Source organism: Lissotriton vulgaris, chromosome 1_1 (genome assembly GCF_964263255.1).
Source record: "Lissotriton vulgaris chromosome 1_1, aLisVul1.2, whole genome shotgun sequence".
NCBI lineage: Eukaryota > Metazoa > Chordata > Amphibia > Caudata > Salamandridae > Lissotriton > Lissotriton vulgaris.
The window spans coordinates 1,098,183,962-1,098,204,530 of record NC_141685.1 but is presented as its reverse complement, the minus strand read 5'-3'; the positions used below and the strand labels follow the sequence as shown (position 1 = coordinate 1,098,204,530).

The window sequence follows — 20,569 nt, the reverse complement described above, 5'->3', positions numbered from 1 at the left end:
CCATCACCCAGTCATGACAGTGGGAACTGGTCTTTTGCAGGGAACGAATAGTTTCTTACCGGTCGGTGTAGTTTTGAAGCTTGAAGATCTTTCTGGATTCACTATGCTGTGCATATTCCGCAATCTGGTGGTGGGTCCGGAATCGTAGTTTTTTTTCTCTTTTTTTTTTCTCTCCGTAGCCCAGGTGGGCGTCGACGTCCCACCATTTGGTGTACCTTCGGTGACGTCGGCATGCTTCCGGCGGAAGCTCCCACCCTTGGGCGCCATCTTCGGATTCTTTTTTTTTTTTTGTCCTTGTAATGATTCCATGGCTAGGTTTGTTAATCCTTTTTTCAACTTATTTCTTTTCACGTATCTTATAAGCTTCAACCTGCTTTCTGTTCCATGTGTTTCCACTTCCTTCTCCAGCCTCATCTTTCTGGCGGAGGCGGGTGGGTTCGCTTGTGAATCCAGAAAGATCTTCAAGCTGCAAAACTACACCGACAGGCAGCGTGAATCTTTCTGGATTCACTATGCTGTGCATAGATTTTGTAGCGGTTTTGATACCTTTGTGGCGGCTGGGTGGAAGATGAGCGTTGGTTGTTGAATTTATGTTGAAGCACTCTTTGTCCTACCTGTGCTTCCTTGTTCATCTGTACATCCACGCAATAGTGCTTAGTGAACGTGTGCACTGAAGCCCATGTTGCCGCCAGGCATATGTCCTTAATTGGTGTGTTGGTCAGAAAGGCAATTGTTGCTCCTTTCTTCCTGGGTGAGTGGGCCTGTGCCCCTCCTGCTAGCTCCTGCCCCGCTTGCTTGTGGCAGAATTGTATTGTTTGTGCGATCCATCGAGCTATGGTGTTCTTAGTCACTGGTCTACCCAGGTGAGTGTTTGCGAAGGATACGAAGAACTGTTTTGTCTTCCTGTGTTCCTTCGTCCTTTCAATGTAGTGCATCCCTGCCCTTCTTGTGGCTAGAGTGTAGAGCGCCCTCTCAGCGCTTGAATACTTTGATTCATATGGAAACATGACACCACCTTTGGCATGAAGTGTGGGTCTGTTCTCATCACAACCCTGTCACTATGTATCTGACGTAGGGTTCTTGCAAGGTTAGTGCTTGGAGCTCGCTCACCCTGCGTAGCGAGGTGATTGCTACCAGGAAAGCCGCTTTCATTGTCAGCATTTGTAGTGTTGCCTTGTGGATGGGTTCGAAAGGTACTTTCATGAGCTCTGTCAGTACCACATTGAGGTTCCATGCCGGCGGCAGCATCCTCTTTGGCGGCGCTATTCTTTTAGCTCCTTCCAAGAATCTTTTTACTACTTGAGATGTAAAGAAGCTTCTCCCTCTTTCCCCTCTTGTGTATGCCACAATCGCTGCCAGGTGTACCCTTAGCGAGGATGAGCTTAGCTTAGCTTTTATTAGGTGTGTGAAGTAGCTTAGCACCCTTGATTCCCTGGTCAGCTTTCTGTGGAGTTTTTTCTTGCAGCACCATTGAGTGAATCTTTTCAATTTTTCCCCATAGCACTTGCGTGTGCTGGGCCTCCTTGCCTCGCGCAGCACCCGCAGGGTGCTCTCTGGTAGTTTCAGATGTGCGAACTCTAAGTCCTCAGGAGCCAAGCTGAGAGGCTGAGGCTCTCCGGTTCTGGGTGTAGAACTTCTCAGTTTTCCATGGAGAGTAGGTCTCTTCTTTTTGAGAACTTGTGGGTGGGACCCTGCACCATCTCCATTATCTGTGAGTACCAGGTCTGCCTGGCCCATTGTGGTGCCACCAGGATGAGAGTCATGTTGCTCGTCATGCATTTGTTGAGAACACTGGGGATCAGTGGTATCGGGGGAAAAGCGTAGGCAAATGTTTTTGACCAGCTCATCCATAGGGCATTCCCCTGGGATAGTGCCTCTGGTTGTCTGGATGCAAAGTACTGGCATTATGCAGTCAGGCGTGTTGCAAACAGGTCTATTGTCGGAGTGCCCCACTTCCTGAATAGTCTCTCTGTTTCCTGTATGTTGAGTTCCCACTCGTGGGATGCTGAAGTCTGCCTGCTGAGCCAATCATCTTCTACATTGTCCTTCCCTGGCAGGTGTATGGCTAGCAGGTCTATTTTGAGTGGTATTGCCCATCTCCAGATTTCCTGTGCCAAGTTGACAGAGGGAATGATTGAGTTCCCCCCTGCTTGTTGATGTAAAACATCGCCGTGGTGTTGTCTGTTTGTATCAGCACCTTCTGGTTGTACAGTTGCTTCTGAAAAGCCTTGAGGGCAAGCAACACTGTTTTCAGCTCCAGGTAATTGATGTGTCTGACCGCATCCGCTGGGCTCCACAGACACCTCAATCTGAGCCTGTTCATGTGTGCGCCCCATCCCTTCTGGGATGAGTCTGTGGTGATGGTCACTGTTGGGTCCGGTGGCGTTAGAGGCTTCCCTATTGTTATCCTCTCTTTGGTCCACCACTTCATTTCTTCCTGCACCTTGTGCGTTACAACCACTAGTTCCTCCCAACTTCCTGTAGCTTGTGACAATTGCTGTTGCAGCCACTCTTGGAGTGGTCTCATCTGTAGGCGTACATTGGGGACCAGGTGTATGCATGACGCCATCATTCCCAAGATCTTGCGCACTGTCCTCACTGTCAGAGCTCGCCCCTTCTGGTAGTGACGTTTCTCCCTCAGTAGGCAGAGTGTCATCTTTTCGCTGGGTAACACCCTGCATTTGATTTGAGCTCCCAGGAAGATCTTTACTTGCTCTCGTTCCATTGAGCATTTTCCCCAGTGTATGGATAATCCCAAGCTTGTTAGCGTTCTTGTGACCTGCTCTGCATGATCCTTGCATGTCCTGTAAGAGCTTACCTTTATGAGCCAGTCGTCTAGGTAGGGGTACACGTGTATCTCCTCTCTTCGCAGATGTGCTGCCACCGCTGCAAGGCATTTGGTGAATACCCTTGGTGCGGACTTTAGACCGAATGCCAAGGTTGTCAATTGGTAGTGATCCTTGTTTACTGTGAATCTTAGCATGTGCTTGTGCTGCCTGTTCATGGGGATGTGCAGGTACGCATCTTTGAGGTCTACGGTGGACAAGTCCCGACCTTTATCTGTGGGATGACTTCTTGTAGGGACATCATCTTGAATTTTTGAGTCTTTACATATTTGTTCAGGAACCATAGATCCAGGATGGGTCTTAGGCTTTCGTCCACTTTTGGCACCAGGAAGTAGTTTAAGTACACTCCCCTGTTCCGTTCTTTGAAAGGGACCAGTTCGATGGCCTCTTTGGGGAGGAGTTCTTGAGCTTCCTCTTGGAGCAATTGCAGCTCTCTTCCCGAGTGCTCTCTTTTCTTTGGCTTTCTGTTTGGTGGTCTATTTTCCAACTCTATGCAGTATCCGAACTGTATGATGTTGAGTATCCACTGGTCTGTGGTTAATTTTCTCCACTCCTGGAGAAAAAAATCTCAGCTTGCCTCCTACTGGTGTTACATGTTCTTTTGTGTCTTTTCCGTGTAGCCCTCTACTCTTTGTTTTCCCGTGCTCCTCCCTCGGAGAGTTTGAATGGGTGAGCACCTTTTCCTGTGTGAAGTCACTTAGAGGGGGGTTGTTCGCCACCTCTCGTCTGGCCCCGCACGTTTCCTCTCCCTCGAAAGGACTGGCCCCTGTTCTGATAGTTACAGTTTTGCTTCTGCTGGCCCTGGTGACCTTGGTTGTCACTCTGTTGGCAACCAGGTGGAACGCCTGGTGTGATTGTCCTTGCTGGTTTCCACCCCTTCTGTTCGGCTTCCGTGTAGGAGTGCCTCTTCTCATCCCCCTGAATTGCAGGGCCCACATGGAGCTTGTCGTCTCATTGTCTTTTTTCAGTTGGGTGAGATTCTCATCAACTGGGGCTCCGAACAGTGTTTCTCCATTGAAAGGTGTGTTCATGATGTTGTTCTGAACCTCTGTTTTGAAGCCTGAGATCTTGAGCCAGGCTTGCCTTCTCTCTGTGATGCCTATAGCCATTAGTCTGCTGGATGTTTCAGCCCCATCCAAGGCTGTCTTCAGGCACGAGTTAGCAATGCTTTTCCCCTCTACCACAAGGTGTGATGCCCTCTCACAGTATTGCTCCGGGAGGTGTTTGAGCAGTTGGCCGATCTCATCCCAATGCTGGTATTGATGCCTATTCAGGAGGGCGTTTGAGTTAGCCATCCGCCAGTGCATTGCGGCGTTCCTCTCAATTTTTCTGGCCGTCAGGTCCATCCTCCTGCTTTCCTTGTCAGGTGGTGGCCCAGATGTTGTTGGGACGTTGGCCCTTCTTCTGGCTGTTGCAGCGATTAATAAATCTGCTGCGACGGATCCCTTGATGTAAGCAGGGTCCTGGGAGGAGAATTTGTATTTCTTCTCCGTCCTCGGCGGGACTGATCTGCATGCAGCTGGGTCCTTGAACGGTTCTTTCCCCTGGTCTGTGATACTTTTCAGCATGGGCAAGAACTGGCTTCTTGTCTGCGTGGGGAGCAATGTTTCCAGCAGGAAGTCTGCTTTAGGCTTCTCCTCTTTCAGCTTAACCCCATAAGCTGCTGCTGCCTTCCTCACGACCTCATTGTATGCCCCAATGTCATTCGGCGGCGAAGGCCTCGAGGGGTATGTCTCCACAGCCTCTGGATTTTCAGCCTGGATGTCCTGCCATTCCTGGTCTTGGGCCGTCGAGGATCCTGATCCTGATCCGTAGCTTGACTGTTGCTCCCCATATTCACCTTTTGTGTAATAGAGGTCCTCTTCCTCTTCGTGTTCTGAGGGCTCCGGAGTTTTCGGCGGCTCTTCGACGTCGAACTCCTCGTGCTCCTGCACCTCAGCGACGGCCGTCGCTGGCTTCGAGGGGATCCTGCAACTTTTCATCTTTTCATTGAAGTCCTTCTTCCTCTGAAGGATGTTCTCCATCTCGGCCTCGAGCCTTCTTCTCTTCCTCTCCAACTGTGCGGCCTGCTCGTCGTCTAGCGCTTCGGCTGCTCTCTTCGACGTCAAAGCTTTTTTCGGCTCCTTTTCCTTCAAAGTCGAAGTCCCTTTTTCGACGGTTTGCTTCGACGACCTTGGCTTTTGCCGGTTTTCGGCACCCGGGAGTCCTTCTCAAAGGATCCGCTGGGCTCTTTTTCGGAGGATGCAGCTTCGGTCGTCGAAGTCTGCCTCAGGCTTTCGAGGCCCTGTCGAGGTTTTCGGGGTCGTAGACTCTCCTACCTTGTCAGACGTTTTTTTATCGGTCTCTGCAACCGTGAAGTCATCTGGACCTTCGGCGATGTTGTCCTAGTCGTCGGTGGAGAGGCCCAGTTCGTAAAGCGTCGGGGCCTGGCCTTTGCCCTGCATCGTGTAGTGAGCTATCCTCTGCTTCTCTCGAACCCGGAGTGTCTTCGGCTTGATGGCGGAGCAGGCGTTGCAGTCTTTACTCTCATGGTCGATTGGCAGGCAGAGGTTGCAGACCGGGTGCTGGTCCCTCTGCGTGAACTTGTGGTGGCAGTTTCTGCAGAATTTAAAGGGTGCCTTGTACATCCCTGCGCTCAGGGGGCCCTTTGTGTGCGCATTCTCCTAAGGATGTCGAAGATCTCTAGGTTCTTCCCTTTCTTCGTCGTCTCCTCTCTGATGGTCTTCTTCTCCCAATCTTCTCAGGCCTTTTCTGTCGAAAAGTTGCTGTACTTTCTCCTTTTCTCCTCCAAAACTTCTGGAGCTTCACGCGACGATCCAGACCCAACGGCGGAAAAAAGAATGTGAAGAAGGCGCCCAAGGGTGGGAGCTTCCGCAGGAAGCATGCCGACGTCACCGAAGGTACAACAAATGGTGGGATATCGACGCCCACCTGGGCTACGGAAAAAAAAAAACTACAGTTCCGGACCCAACCAACAGATTGCGGAATATGCATAGCATAGTGAATCCAGAAAGATTCACGCTGCAAAACTGGGCTTGTGTTGCAGTAACTCCCTCCCCCCAACCCCATCCCTCCACACACCCACACTTTTTGCCCTCTTATTAGCTACTAGATGCGGGTTTTCGACTGACAGTGCACCGAGGCCTGCTAACAAGGCCCTAGTACCAGTGCTCCTTTCCTAAAACAAGGTAAAGTCCAATTGTGCTACAATTGTCTAAGGATTTCAGCACACCTGTCAGTCCCTAGCAAATGGTACTTGTACCTACGGCATGGGTACTAAAGAGGATCCCTAAGGGCTGCAGCATATCTTATGCCACCCTAAGGGACCCACATACGAATTCCGCATAGGCTGCCATTGCAGGCTGCGTGACATGGTGCAAACCATGAGTGAAAACCCGACAGAGCCCATTGCCTTTTGGTATGCAAGTCTGGCTTGTCTCACAGGAGAGGATACTGACCACCCTGCCTGAGCCATCTGGCGCCATGACAGGTGGGAAAATTAGCTATGCAGGAGGCGTGTTGCACTGCCAGGCTGGGGACACCTCTAGGGTGACTCGGTCTGATGTGAATACAACTTTAAAAATGCCACCATATTGTGTGTGGTGGAATTAGGAATTGTGCGACAGGGTGATGCCCATTCCACACAACAAGTGGTAATCAAGGGGGTGTAGTGACCCCATGGGTAAGTACCCCATTGGCTACCACCACTCATTAACATGAATTCCCCTAAATTGAGTATTCAGGGGACCCCCTGATACCAGTTCTGGAAAAAGACTGTTGACCCAAGAACCAAAGAGCACGACTGACTTGGCGGCAACCCTGACAGCCTGTCCGCCGGACCCCACCTTTGTGGAGCAACTTATTCGTCCTGTCGCTGTACCGACCTCAAGAAACCCAGAGGGCTTCCAGTGCTGTGCAAATTGCCAAAGGAACTCCCTTGTACTAGAGGAGCTACTTCCCTGCAGCCGCAGGCACCAAAGAAGCAAGACCCAGTACACCGGCCTACCACCTACGGGTACTATTGATGCAGCAACCATCCAGGAAGAGGCACCAGTGCTCCTATAGGTAAGATTCGTCCTCCTTCCAAGTGTGGGGACGCCAGGACAGACTGGAGCAGCACAGTACCAATCCCTGGGTTATCAGACCCCTTGAAGCAGTTAAGGGGTGTTGTGTTGTACCCAGCCCGAAACCCAATGCTGAGGAAGAACGACCCGCATGTCGAGGGACATCAGGTACAGTGAGGCCCATATTGAGAGTGGCCCAGCTGTCCTGTTTGCCCCTCTTCTGAAATACAAAGACCCACACATGAGTCTGTGACTGCCGCCATCCGACGTTTTAAAGCACCTATAAAACCACGCTCCAGAGCCAGAGACCAAGGGAGGTGATGGTGCCAACAGGGTCCCCAGACCCACAAGAGGTAAGCCCACCTTTGGGTTTGCCCAGACTGTATTTCCAGTTGCCGTCTGCAGCCTCTTTCTGCAGGCCTCCTCCAACCGTGACAAACTCCTGCACCGAAATCCAAGAAATGCGTTACTTACCTGTAACAGCAGTTATCCAGTATTGGTGTCTTTCATAGATTCACATGCCTGAATCATTCCCCGTCGCCGAGACGGGAGCCTCCGGTACATAAAAAAGTAATGTCCTAAGGACATACATAGAGAATATAGGCCGAAGGGCCTCCCCTTTTGGGGCCTTTCCACGTCCTTATGTAAAAAGGACCGAATTCCCATCGTTAGCCAATCAGCTCCGACCTCCCTCTAGAACCTTCCCGGGAGGAGCCTCAGTCCCTCAGATTTTCGTACGCACCCAGCTAGGGTGTCGCAATGTCTGTCGACATAGAGGTACGTGAGTCCTTACCGGGGAGGCGGAAGGGTTGCATGTGAATCTATGAAAGACACCAATACTGGATAACTGCTTGTGAGAAGGTGGCCTGATATGCAGTGCTCACTATTCTAGTGAACACTATGTATCAGTCCAGCAACCCTTATTGATGATTGGTTGTAAGTCAACCTTATAGACCAGCTATCCTAGTAGCGTGGATACGAGCAGTCTAAGGCTAAAGACTCGAGAGGGCGTGTTAAGCCAGCTGTTTACCACACATATACCCCTTGAATACCAAGTGAAAGGACACCACACAAGTGTTATGAAAATAAACAGTTATTTATTTAAAGATCACAACAGCCCTGTACTCTTTATGAGGACAGGGTACTAAGCACAAACCAAAACTCTTACAAAAATACTTAAGTTAGCACAGTATATACAAATGCCCGAGGGGCACGGAAAACCATATACTCTGAAAGTGGAATGCGAAATTCCTAGCAGGTAAGTACAGTACTAATAGCTTTTGGAATCGCTAGGACTTGACTAGGGAATCGTTAGATTACTTCTAGGAGGCCTAGGGGACTCGGGTGCAGTGTGTGCACTCTCACGCGAGATGCGGGACAAAAGTCTATGGTAGCTAGGAAATAGAAAGTTAGTGTTCTCGGGCGAACCCGACCTGGTAGGGAGAAAACGAAAGTGGATTCTGACCCTTGGATAGTGAGGCTATGCTGGGGCACCGAAATGCCGAAGTTACCTAGCCCAGGGGCTGCAGCTGCATAGGTCTGAAAAGACGTCGGGAATCCTCGTAGACGGACCAGGAGCCGGAAGAAAAGATGCTGGCCGGTGACCAGTGAAGAAAGTTCAGTTGGATCCAAGCCTGGATCTCGAAGATAGATGACACCTGAAAGCAGAGGGGACCAAGTTCGAGACTACTAGCCAGTAGTCAGTGGGCACCAGGAGGGCACCGGATGGTAGCCACCTCGACAAGGTGAGTGGGTGACGCTTGACTCGAAGATCTCACGGACCAGGAGGCGTTGTCGGCGACCAGGATGGAGGATCGAGCTGTCCCACGAAGATAGAAGCTGTCGGCGTCGCTGGACCCAGGATTGGGCAACAAAGCCTTGGCAAATTCAAGCCCACGCGGTGGACCTAAAATGGCGTCTGGAGTGGACCAGGAGGGTCCGGGGTGCCTCTCTTGAAGAAGGAAGCAAGGGCCAGCCTGGAGCAACCAGACCAGCAGTCGTGAAGTCGTTGGGCGTCGTTCAGAAGGCCACAAGCCAGCCGGCTAGTAGCCACACAACGCGGTGCACAGCAAACAGCAGAAGGGCCCCACGCCGATCGTGGAGATGCAGGGAGGCTGATCTTGGGTGCTGGAGCTGCGCAGGGTTGGGGCTTCTCGGACCCCAAAGCACTCACCAGGGGAGGACACGGTGGGCTTGCAGTAAAGATGTCGTGCAGTCTTGGCGATCGTCGGTCCCTTGAGGTCTCGTCGCACTCACGGTTCTCAGCTTGGCTGTAGAGGTGAGTAGAGGTCAGAGGTGCCAGGGAAGCCGGGTCTCGTCGAGCTGGGTCGTCGGATTCGTGATGAAGGACTTGCAGCAGACCGCAGTGTTCTTTAGGATGGTGCCTGCGGATGCAGGGTGACTACTCCTTAGCCACAAGGGAGAATCTTGAAGAAGAAATCGTGAAGTCCTTTCGAAGAAAGTGGTATCTTGATTCCAAAGATGATCTAATTTTAACAGGGGGCCCGCTCCCATCTTTATACTAAAAAAGGGGGCTGACCCGGTGACTAGGTCCTGCCTATGGGTGGGACTAGGTGGGGGGTGGTTACACCCCTCAGCCATGCCGGACTTCCCCAGGCCAGGGGCTGGTGTGCCCCTGGAACTGGTTCAGACCGGCCTATGCGTAGTGAGCACCGGGGTGCCACTCAGCAGTCACCTTCCTGTAAAGCCCTGCCTACCCAGGATACACAAAACCATGTCTGGGACGGTGCTAGCACCGCCCCTGACAGGAAACCCTTTGTCCAGGCTCCCCTCGCTGGAAGGACTCCCAGCTGCAGGGGGTCAGACTCGTGTCTGTGGTGGCAGCATCCATTTTGTGGAGCTGAGGCTTCAGTTAACTTTAACCGGGGTTCACAGTTACATACATGTCGTGTCCCTCTAGAAGGGTGGAATGCTAACCCCGTCGCCAGAATTGGCGAGGGGTTAGTATTCCAATTCGTATGACACCTTACTCGACATGTTTTGATAAAGCAATACCAAAGATAGCATTTAACCGCGAGGATTATAATGCACTTAAGAGTATATGGTATGCGATATCATGGAACAGCTATTAGGACTTGATTCCGCAAGCTGCAGACAGGCTCAGCTCATGCCAGAGCACCATCTCACACGATTCCAAGCACTCTGCCTTCAGGATTGTCAAGGCCTGCCATAGGAGTGACTGATAGGAATCTGTGTGTCCATTTTAGGGTTAGGTATAGGGATACTACACCTACAGCAAAGGGTGATTACACGACTTTGCCCCAGCTGTCATGCAGCCAGTTGTGTCAGATTTAGGAGGCCAGCCAGGGGTGGCATAATACATGCTGCAGCCCCTGGCAGCCCTGGGTACACCTATGCCCTGAGTTACAGGGTCTGATAAGGTGGCCCAGTACCAATTGGTAGATGCACCTAGGGTACATGAGGTAATTTAGAAAGAGAACAGCCAGGCTGTGGGTCTGATTGGCAGGCCCACAGCCAGAGAAAGTCGTAAACCAGTGAAACAAAAGCAAAAAATCTGGGTGATCATAGGATTGCAGACCCTACTCTCCTACATGACCCCCCCCCCAAACTTTGGGACAATAAGCTAACCTTGACCAGGTGAGTCTTCTTGTTCTAAGTGGAAATATCTGGAGAGCCCATCGGCATTGCCATGATCAGTACCAGGTCTATGTTCCACTGTAAAGTCCATCCCCTGTAGGGAAATGGACCACCTAAGCAGTTTGGGGTTTTCACCCTTCATCTGATTTAGCCACAAGAGGGGCTTATGGTCGGTCTGAATCTTGAAGTGAGTGCCAAACAAGTATGGCCTCAGCTTCTTCAGGGCCCAAACCACAGCAAAGGCCTCCCTCTCAATAGCTGACCAATTCTTCTCTCTGGGGGTCAGCCTTCTGCTTATAAAAGCAATGGGCTGATCCTGACCATCAAAATTCAGTTGAGAAAGAACAGCTCCCACACCCAACTCAGAAGCATCTGTTTGGACAATGAATGGTTTGGAGTAGTCTGGACTCTTAAGGATAGGTGCTGTGCACATGGCCTGCTTTAGGTCATCGAATGCTTTTTGACAGCCTGCTGTCCACTGAACCTTTTTTGGCATTTTCTTACTTGTCAGTTCATTTAATGGTGTCACAATGGAACCATAGTTCCTGACAAACTTTCTGTAGTATCCAGTCAGGCCCAAGAAAGCTCGAACCTGAGTCTGGGTGGTTGGGGGAGCCCAGTCCCTGATTGACTGTATTTTGCTCTCCAGTGGCTGAACCTGGCCTCCACCTACAAGGTGGCCCAGGTATACAACCCGTGTCTGCCCTATCTGGCACTTGGTGGCCTTGATAGTGAGGCCTGCTGCTTGCAGAGCCTCTAACACTTTCCTCAGGTGGACCAGGTGATCCTCCCAGGTGGAGCTAAAGACAGCAATATCATCTAGATATGCTGCACAGAAGTCATCCAGCCCAGTAAGGACTTGATTCACCAACCTTTGGAAGGTGGCAGGTGCATTTTTCAGACCAAAGGGCATTACCACAAATTGATAATGCCCACCAGGGGTTGAAAATGCTGTTTTGGGTTTGGCATCCTCAGCTAACCTGATTTGCCAATACCCAGCTGTTAAGTCAAATGTACTTAAGTAGTTGGCAGAAGCCAATCTATCTATAAGTTCATCTGCCCTTGGTATTGGATGGGCATCAGTCTTAGTGACTGCATTGAGACCCCTGTAGTCTACGCAAAACCTCATCTCTCTCTTACCATCTTGGGTGTGAAGCTTTGGCACTAGAACTACTGGACTAGCCCAAGGGCTATCTGAGGGTTCAATGACTCCCAATTCCAACATTTTCTGCACTTCAGTTTTTATGCAGTCTCTAACATGATCAGGCTGCCTGTAGATTTTACTCTTGACTGGCAGGCTGTCACCAGTGTCAACCTCATGGGTGCACCAATTGGTCTGACTGGGTGTCAGAGAGAACATATGTCTGAAAGACTGAAGAACCTGTTTACAGTCTTTCTGCTGATGTTCAGAGAGGCTGCCACAAAAGACAACACCATCTACTGACCCATCATCAGGATTCTGAGTGAGCAGGTCTGGGAGAGGGTCACTCTCTTCCTCCTGTCCCTCATCTATGGCCATGAGCAAGCTCATGTCCTTCCTGTCGACATATGCTTTGAGCCTGTTGACATGGAGTACCCTGTGGGGACTCCTGGGAGTTCCAAGGTCTACCAGGTAGGTGACCTCTCCCTTTTGCTCAAGAATTGTGTGGGGCCCAGACCATTTGTCTTTGAGTGCTGCTGGGGCCACTGGCTCCAACACCCACACCTTCTGTCCAGGCTGATAAACAGTCAGGACAGCCTTTTGGTCATGCCAAGCTTTTTGAAGTTCTTGACTGGCCTTAAGGTTTTCTGATGCCTTCTCCATATACTCAGCCATCCTGGAGCGGAGACCAAGTACATAGTCCATTATGTTGGTTGCAGGCTTTTTGAGAGGTCTCTCCCATCCTTCCTTCACCAAACACAAGGGGCCTCTCACAGGATGCCCATACAAAAGTTCAAAAGGGCTGTAGCCAACCCCCTTTTGTGGGACCTCTCTGTAAGCAAACAGAAGGCAGGGCATCAGGACATCCCATCTACGCCTGAGTGTTTCAGGTAGTCCATGAATCATCCCTTTTAGGGTCCTGTTGAACCTTTCAACAAGCCCATTGCATTGTGGGTGATAGGGTGTAGTGAATTTGTAATTGACACCACACTCCTTCCACATAGCAGTTAAGTAGCTTGACATGAAGTTTGCACCTCTGTCAGAGACAACCTCCTTAGGGAAGCCCACTCTGGAGAACACTCCAACTAGGGCCCTTGCCACCACAGGTGCTGTGGTGGTCCTAAGTGGAATAGCTTCAGGATACCTGGTGGCATGATCCACTACCACCAGTATAAACTTGTGCCCTGATGCTGTCTGGGGTTCCATTGGACCAACAATGTCAATCCCCACTCTTTCAAAGGGCACCCCCACCACAGGCATTGGTATAAGGGGGGCCTTTGTTGTGCCACCTGACTTACCACTGGCTTGGCAAGTGACACAGGAGCGACAAAACTCCTTGGTATCCTCATTCATGTGAGGCCAGTGAAAGTGTGAGACATGCCTGTCCCAAGTCTTTGTCTGGCCTAAGTGACCTGCTAAGGGAATCTCATGGGCCAAGGTAAGTAGGAAACCTCTCTGAGACAAGGGTACAACCAGCCTCCTGGCCATGCCAGGCTTGGGGTCTCTTGACTCAGTGTACAGGAGTCCATCTTCCCAGTATACCTTGTGGGTACCTGTGGCGTTCCCAGCAGCCTCAGCAGCAGCCTGCTGTCTGAGGGGTTCAAGAGAAGGGCAGCTTAACTGGTCCTTCCCCAGGTCTTCCCTTGAGGGTCCCCCTGAACCCAAGAATTCAACTTGATCAAGTTCAAACTCTCTGGGCTCAGTTTCCCTCAATTCCTGTAGGTCAGCCTCCTCTGAGACTTGATCCTCGACCTGGGGCAAGGGGGAAGGCACAGCCTTAACCCTGCTGCTCCTTTTCTTGGAAGGTGTCTGGTCCATTGTTCCAGGATCCAGCACCTGTTCAGTGGGGCATCTTCTGGCCTGTGACCTGGTCACAGCAAACACATGTGCTGGCAAGCCTAACATTTCCAGATGAGTCCTCTGCTCCACTTCTGACCATTGTGATGACTCCAAATCATTGCCCAACAAACAATCCACTGGGAGGTCTGAACTAACTACAACCTTCTTTTGGCCAGTTACCCCTCCCCAGGAGAAAGCTACAATTGCCATACTGTGATTGGTAGTGACATTGCTTGCATTGGTCACCAGGAATTCTGTACCTGGCATGATCTGTCCAGGGTCCACAAAGCCAGGTGTCACCATTGTGACACTGGCACAAGTGTCCCTATAGGCCTGAGCCATTTTTCCATTAATAAAAGGTGTCTGTCTGTATTTGCCCAAAGTATTGGGACTTATGTCAGGGGACATATCCATATCCCCTGTACTGACAAGGACAGCCTGAGTGAGAGTGCCAACTAAGTTGTCACTCCCCTCAGAACCCAGGGTTAACCCTACTAAACCCTTGGGAGGTGCACTACCACTGCTGGCTGTACTAGGGGGCACAGGTGCCTTAGGGGCTGCAGTGGCAGGAGTCTGCCCTCCTCCTTTCTTGGTGCACTCACTAAACCAGTGAGTTTTACTTTTGCAGTATTGGCACCACCTTTTAGATTGGCCTTCTTTCTTCTTTTGGGGAGCCTGACCCCCACCCTCTTTGGGTTGTTGGGGACCTGTCGAAGACTTCTGGTCATTTTGTTCCCCTTTTGAATCTTTACCCTTCTGGTCTGCTTTCTTCTGACCACCTTGATTCTGGCCCTGGTTCTGTTTAACTCTTGTTCTAACCCATCTGTCTGCCTTCTTTCCCAATTCTTGGGGAGAGGTCAGATCTGAGTCAACAAGATGCTGATGCAACAACTGGTTCTGACAATTGTTTAAAATTTGCTCTCTCATCATCAAATTGTACAATCCTTTATAATCAGTAACCTTACTGCCCAGCAACCAGCCCTCAAAAGCCTTAGTGGCACAATCTACAAAGTCAGCCCAATCTTGAGACTGAGTTTTCTGGGTATCCCTGAACAGCACCCTGTACTGCTCAGTGGTTAGGCCAAACCCATCAACCAGTGCACTTTTCAAGACTTGGTAATCATTAGCATCCTCCACCCTTGTGGTGAGGAGCTTGTCTCTTCCTTTACCCTCAAAGGAGAGCCACAAGATAGCTGCCCACTGACTTGGGGGAACACCTTGCACAGTGCAGGCCCTCTCCAAAGCAGTAATCCATTTGTGGATGTCATCCCCTTGCTTAAAGGGGGGCACTATCTTACCAAGGTGTTTTGTATCAAAACTCCTTTCCCTATTGCTAGGTACAATGCTGCCACCAGTGGGGACTGTCCCACCCAATTGTTGCTCTCTAGCAAAGGCAAGCCTTTCTTTGGCCAGGGCAAGTTCTTCCCTTTCAATCCTCAGATTGGCTGCCTTTTCCTTAGCTTCATACATTCTCCTCTGGGGAGATGTCATTCCCCTTTGAGAGGAACGTTGAGAGCCATTGGTATGAAGGGATCTGATAGAGCCTCTTGATAGAGATCTATCTCGTCCATTCCCCACGTTAAGCTGACCTGAGAGTGGCCCTAGGGGTCCCCTAGTGCCCATCTCATGTCTGCTTAAGTTGGACCTGGTTAGTCTGCTGACTTCTACCTGTCCCTTATCTGCCTCATCCCCTGATACCAAATCATCATCCTCATCATCAGCATCATCTGCTTCCTGATGGGGATGGTCCTGGGTATCAAAGGGACCCTGTAAGGAGGGCATATTGCCTTCTGAAGTAGAAGGGTCTGGGTTACCAGCCCTCCTTGCATCATGAGTCTCTAAGAGACCAATCAGAAAAGCAGTTGTGGGGTTAGACCCCTGCTTAATCTTCCTAGAGGTACATACTTGTCGTAACTCATGGAAGCTAAGCGCAGTATATCTTGAAGGGATGACCTGTGGAGGGTCAACTGACAAGGGGAGACTCAGTGTTTCCTCCTGTGACCGACATACTGCTTCTAGTGTGGTGTAAGTGATGCACCTACCTACACTATGTGTTACCTACTGGTCCCTTGCTAGAGTTGCAGCCAAGGTGTGCTAAGCCGTGAGGAGCTGCAACAGCTGGTTCAGTAGAACTCAGAGTATTCTAAGCTTTAGTTATATGTACCTAACAGTACTTATGTGATCTTTCAACAAGATATTCTTAGGATACGTGTGGTAAAACAACAGCAAGCTCAAATCCCAACCGCTGCTCACCAATGTGAGAAGGTGGCCTGATATGCAGTGCTCACTATTCTAGTGAACACTATGTATCAGTCCAGCAACCCTTATTGATGATTGGTTGTAAGTCAACCTTATAGACCAGCTATCCTAGTAGCGTGGATACGAGCAGTCTAAGGCTAAAGACTCGAGAGGGCGTGTTAAGCCAGCTGTTTACCACACATATACCCCTTGAATACCAAGTGAAAGGACACCACACAAGTGTTATGAAAATAAACAGTTATTTATTTAAAGATCACAACAGCCCTGTACTCTTTATGAGGACAGGGTACTAAGCACAAACCAAAACTCTTACAAAAATACTTAAGTTAGCACAGTATATACAAATGCCCGAGGGGCACGGAAAACCATATACTCTGAAAGTGGAATGCGAAATTCCTAGCAGGTAAGTACAGTACTAATAGCTTTTGGAATCGCTAGGACTTGACTAGGGAATCGTTAGATTACTTCTAGGAGGCCTAGGGGACTCGGGTGCAGTGTGTGCACTCTCACGCGAGATGCGGGACAAAAGTCTATGGTAGCTAGGAAATAGAAAGTTAGTGTTCTCGGGCGAACCCGACCTGGTAGGGAGAAAACGAAAGTGGATTCTGACCCTTGGATAGTGAGGCTATGCTGGGGCACCGAAATGCCGAAGTTACCTAGCCCAGGGGCTGCAGCTGCATAGGTCTGAAAAGACGTCGGGAATCCTCGTAGACGGACCAGGAGCCGGAAGAAAAGATGCTGGCCGGTGACCAGTGAAGAAAGTTCAGTTGGATCCAAGCCTGGATCTCGAAGATAGATGACACCTGAAAGCAGAGGGGACCAAGTTCGAGACTACTAGCCAGTAGTCAGTGGGCACCAGGAGGGCACCGGATGGTAGCCACCTCGACAAGGTGAGTGGGTGACGCTTGACTCGAAGATCTCACGGACCAGGAGGCGTTGTCGGCGACCAGGATGGAGGATCGAGCTGTCCCACGAAGATAGAAGCTGTCGGCGTCGCTGGACCCAGGATTGGGCAACAAAGCCTTGGCAAATTCAAGCCCACGCGGTGGACCTAAAATGGCGTCTGGAGTGGACCAGGAGGGTCCGGGGTGCCTCTCTTGAAGAAGGAAGCAAGGGCCAGCCTGGAGCAACCAGACCAGCAGTCGTGAAGTCGTTGGGCGTCGTTCAGAAGGCCACAAGCCAGCCGGCTAGTAGCCACACAACGCGGTGCCCAGCAAACAGCAGAAGGGCCCCACGCCGATCGTGGAGATGCAGGGAGGCTGATCTTGGGTGCTGGAGCTGCGCAGGGTTGGGGCTTCTCGGACCCCAAAGCACTCACCAGGGGAGGACACGGTGGGCTTGCAGTAAAGATGTCGTGCAGTCTTGGCGATCGTCGGTCCCTTGAGGTCTCGTCGCACTCACGGTTCTCAGCTTGGCTGTAGAGATGAGTAGAGGTCAGAGGTGCCAGGGAAGCCGGGTCTCGTCGAGCTGGGTCGTCGGATTCGTGATGAAGGACTTGCAGCAGACCGCAGTGTTCTTTAGGATGGTGCCTGCGGATGCAGGGTGACTACTCCTTAGCCACAAGGGAGAATCTTGAAGAAGAAATCGTGAAGTCCTTTCGAAGAAAGTGGTATCTTGATTCCAAAGATGATCTAATTTTAACAGGGGGCCCGCTCCCATCTTTATACTAAAAAAGGGGGCTGACCCGGTGACTAGGTCCTGCCTATGGGTGGGACTAGGTGGGGGGTGGTTACACCCCTCAGCCATGCCGGACTTCCCCAGGCCAGGGGCTGGTGTGCCCCTGGAACTGGTTCAGACCGGCCTATGCGTAGTGAGCACCGGGGTGCCACTCAGCAGTCACCTTCCTGTAAAGCCCTGCCTACCCAGGATACACAAAACCATGTCTGGGACGGTGCTAGCACCGCCCCTGACAGGAAACCCTTTGTCCAGGCTCCCCTCGCTGGAAGGACTCCCAGCTGCAGGGGGTCAGACTCGTGTCTGTGGTGGCAGCATCCATTTTGTGGAGCTGAGGCTTCAGTTAACTTTAACCGGGGTTCACAGTTACATACATGTCGTGTCCCTCTAGAAGGGTGGAATGCTAACCCCGTCGCCAGAATTGGCGAGGGGTTAGTATTCCAATTCGTATGACACCTTACTCGACATGTTTTGATAAAGCAATACCAAAGATAGCATTTAACCGCGAGGATTATAATGCACTTAAGAGTATATGGTATGCGATATCATGGAACAGCTATTAGGACTTGATTCCGCAAGCTGCAGACAGGCTCAGCTCATGCCAGAGCACCATCTCACACGATTCCAAGCACTCTGCCTTCAGGATTGTCAAGGCCTGCCATAGGAGTGACTGATAGGAATCTGTGTGTCCATTTTAGGGTTAGGTATAGGGATACTACACCTACAGCAAAGGGTGATTACACGACTTTGCCCCAGCTGTCATGCAGCCAGTTGTGTCAGATTTAGGAGGCCAGCCAGGGGTGGCATAATACATGCTGCAGCCCCTGGCAGCCCTGGGTACACCTATGCCCTGAGTTACAGGGTCTGATAAGGTGGCCCAGTACCAATTGGTAGATGCACCTAGGGTACATGAGGTAATTTAGAAAGAGAACAGCCAGGCTGTGGGTCTGATTGGCAGGCCCACAGCCAGAGAAAGTCGTAAACCAGTGAAACAAAAGCAAAAAATCTGGGTGATCATAGGATTGCAGACCCTACTCTCCTACACTGCTGTTACAGGTAAGTAACGCATTTCTTATCCAGTATTTGGGTGTCTTTCATAGATTCACATGCCTGAATCAGAGTAGTTAGCAGTTATACATGCATAGTGGGAAAGCACATTCTCACAACCAGCAGGCCTGCATAAATTACAGACAAAGTGAGAGAAACATGGTAATATACAGTCATGCATATAGCAGAGAAAAACAAAGACCATGAAGAATGTGCATACCTGGATGGCGGGACGAGGTAAGGCTCACCTTATTGGAAGAGATGGCGCAGCACCGCTTGTCCCACTGCAGCGTCCTTCTGCAGTTCGATGTCCAGGCAGTAGTGCCTGGAAAAGGTGTGCGGGGACTTCCATGTCGCCGCTCGGCAGATGTCCAGGATCGTCACTCCAGCGAAGAGCGCCGCTGACGTTGACATCGCTCTGGTAGAGTGGGCAGCCACTCGGTCCGTCAAAGGCCGTCCGGCCTGATCATGGCAGAAAGCAATCGCCGAAGAAATCCAGCGGGAGATGCTCTGTTTTGTCAAGGGCAACCCCATGCGCGGGTTGCTGTAGGCTACAAAGAGTTGAGAAGACTTCCTGACGTCTTTGGTCCTGTCCAAGTAGAATTTGAGACATCGTTTAAGGTCCAAAGAATGCAGCGCCCTTTCTGCTGCTGTAGAAGGGTCCGCAAAGAACGACTTGAGGACAATAGGTTCGTTCAGATGGAAGTCTGACGGTACCTTAGGAATGAATTTAGGGTTGGGCCTGAGTACCACTCGGTCGTGCCTGAATTGGAGGTACGGTTCCTGAATAGACAGCGCCTGAAGTTCGCTGACCCGTCTGGCTGACGTCAGGGCTAGCAGGAGAGCCGTTTTCCAGGAAAGATGCTTGAGCGAGGCCCGGTGTATGGGCTCGAAGGGGTGTTTCATGAGTTGGTTGAGCACCAAGTTCAACTGCCAGGTTGGAGGGACCTTCCGAGGTCTCGGGAAGGATCTGTATAGCCCTTTCAGAAATTGCTTAATCAGTCGACTGGACCAGAGGGAGGGTCCTGATGGGGTCCTGGTGAACCTAGAAATCGCAGCCAGATGAACCTTAATGGAGGCGTGAGCCAGCCCCGATTGAGCCAGGTGGAGGAGGTACGGTAGCAGCTGTACCGGGGTGACCCGGAGGGGGTGTAAGCCTTGTTCCAAACACCACACGCAGAACCTCTTCCACTTCAGCGAGTAGGTCTTGTTCGTGCTGCCCGCCCTCGCTTTGGCCAGCACCGCCTTGCAGTCCTGCGGGATATCTAGGTCTCCGAACTCTCGGTGCTCAGGAGCCAGGCCGATAAGTTGAGCGAGCGGAGGTTCGGGTGGAGTACCTGGCCTCCGGACATCGTCAAGAGGTTCGGGTGTTGTCGCAGGTGAATCGGGGGCTTGATGGACAGGCGAAGTAGGTCCGAGAACCAGTGTTGTCTCGGCCAGTACGGAGCAATCAGTATCAGGGTGCACGGTTCCGTCCTCATCTTCCGGAGGAGCCTCGGTATCATCGGGAACGGAGGAAAAGCGTACGCAAACACGCTGGACCAGCCGATGGAAAAAGCATTTCCCAGCGACCCCCTTTGGGGATGCCAGCTTGCGTAGCTTCGGCATTTGGCGTTCCCTGCCGTCGCGAAGAGATCGATCCTCGGGGTGCCCCATTGTGAGAAGACGTGTGCCACCGTGTCGTGGTTGAGCTCCCATTCGTGGGAGAGAGAGGTCTGTCTGCTGAGGGCGTCTGCGATAGTGTTGTCCTTCCCTGGAACGTATTCCGCTTTGAGGGATAGGCCGTGCGCCACCAACCAGTTACAGATTTTTTGCGATTCTCGTGAGAGAGAGAGAGATCGCGTTCCCCCTTGTTTGTTCAGGTAGTGCATCGTCGTGGTGTTGTCCGTTTTGACGAGCACAGGGGAAGTGCCGATGCGTGGCAGGAAGGCCTGCAGAGCCAGATACACCGCTCTCAGTTCCAGTAGGTTGATGTGTAGTTGTTTCTCGCGGTCGTCCCATTTGCCGCTGACTCGAAGGTCCAACAGTACTGCGCCCCAGCCTTCCAGTGAGGCATCGGTCGTGACGACCAAGGGTGCCGG

General features: G+C 51.2%; 1 protein-coding gene across 1 annotated transcript in view; it reads right to left on the bottom strand.

The window, feature by feature from the left end:
* RANGAP1 (Ran GTPase activating protein 1) overlaps window positions 1-20,569 on the bottom strand; it is a 537,507-nt gene that overhangs the window by 233,011 nt on the left and 283,927 nt on the right. The gene's annotated exons all lie outside the window — the stretch shown is intronic.